This window comes from Montipora capricornis, chromosome 6 (genome assembly GCF_036669925.1).
Source record: "Montipora capricornis isolate CH-2021 chromosome 6, ASM3666992v2, whole genome shotgun sequence".
Lineage (NCBI taxonomy): Eukaryota > Metazoa > Cnidaria > Anthozoa > Scleractinia > Acroporidae > Montipora > Montipora capricornis.
Window position 1 is genome coordinate 32,211,498 of NC_090888.1, and position 1,427 is coordinate 32,212,924.

The window sequence follows — 1,427 nt, forward strand, 5'->3', positions numbered from 1 at the left end:
AATACCACATGTAAATTGCTAATTAAAATTAATTTGAAATGATAATTGAAATCCTATCATGGCAGCATTCATTAAATTGATTATGGACTGGCTGCTTTACCTACAGGTATACAACTCACTATAGCTGTGTGAAGTGGTTCAACCTGAAGCTGTTAGAACGACTCACAGGATTGGTTGAGAAAACAATAGATAGTGCTAACACAAACAAAACTAACAATAAACCCCAACGCTGAAACAATAGAACTTCGGGCCAACAAGAACCTATCAAATTAGTTGTTTTAAAGAGGTTCGGGCTAACTGGTGTAAAGTTGTGCATGCTATTTATTGCAGAAAGTAATATCATCACAGAGCTCCTACAGTATCCATATTTTTTAGCCTGATGCTGAATGGATTACCGGGTAAGCTGCGTAAGTCAAAGAGAAATAATACAAACACTGAATGCTGTGCTTCTTGACTTGTTGGAAATTCTGTCCCAAACTCTGTAAACCATCCAGCACTGAAGTCACTTGTATCTACTGCTTGACCAAACCCCAAAAAAGCAATTTCGTCATCAGAGGCCATCAGCGAAGGGGTACCCTCTTCAGACTCAATCATAGTCAATGTGCACCTGTCACACAGTTTGCTGCTTGGTGGTAGCATAATCCCCAAAGGATCATTGAGTGTAAAGTGTTCTGGTTCAGTACTCAAATAACCTGCCGAGTCATATACCGAGCTCATCAGTGTGTGGGTTGCAAATTTTCTTGACTGTAAACCCAATGAAGGGTGTCTAATCTTCACCGTTACAAAATCACTACTGGGTTCAAGAAGTACCCTGTCCATTCTGGCCCTCTGAAGTCTTTCCTTACGCTTTTTGTCTTCATTCTTTTTTTCTAGATCAGCTTGTTTCTTCTGATTCATTAGTAATGAGACTAGATATGCTTCATCCTGTTCCTCCTTTAGATTATTTCTATCTTCTGATGAATCAATTAGAGAGCTCTCCTCATTCGACCCTACCAGTGGCATTAAATCTTGTGTATCAAAGGGTGAACAGGCTAGCTTGTCATCACTGTCAGCTGATATTTGTTTGGACCGCAGGTAAAGTCTTACTGTTTTTATCTTGTGAGCTTCCATGTAGTTTGCAATGTTGAATGGGACTGAACAGTTACCTCCAACATTGATAGTATCACCAATCTTTTCATCTTTAAAATTGGTCAGATCCAACAGCATGTCATCAGCATGTCCAAACACTGATTGTCCATCAGGGAAGAAAAGGCTTTTGCATGTTTGGTACAATTCAAATCTACTTATAGTAACCGGCACATCAACTGTTCGACTGCCACCTCCCTTCGATAAAGGGACAAGGACATATGTATCATCTTGTTCTCTGAAGTGTTTCCAGCCAAGATGCACTTGCTTACTTTTGATTTTCTCTTTCTTCTCTTGACTTG

At 39.6% G+C, this 1,427-nt stretch overlaps 1 protein-coding gene across 1 annotated transcript in view; it reads right to left on the bottom strand.

Moving 5' to 3' along the window:
- LOC138053714 (uncharacterized) overlaps positions 1–387 on the bottom strand; it is a 2,467-nt gene extending 2,080 nt beyond the window's left edge. Inside the window, exon 1 of the mRNA XM_068900288.1 lies at positions 1–387. This exon is cut by the window's left edge and continues 453 nt beyond it. The gene's annotated coding sequence lies outside the window, so the exon portion shown is untranslated.
- Positions 388–1,427: the final 1,040 nt, after the last annotated feature.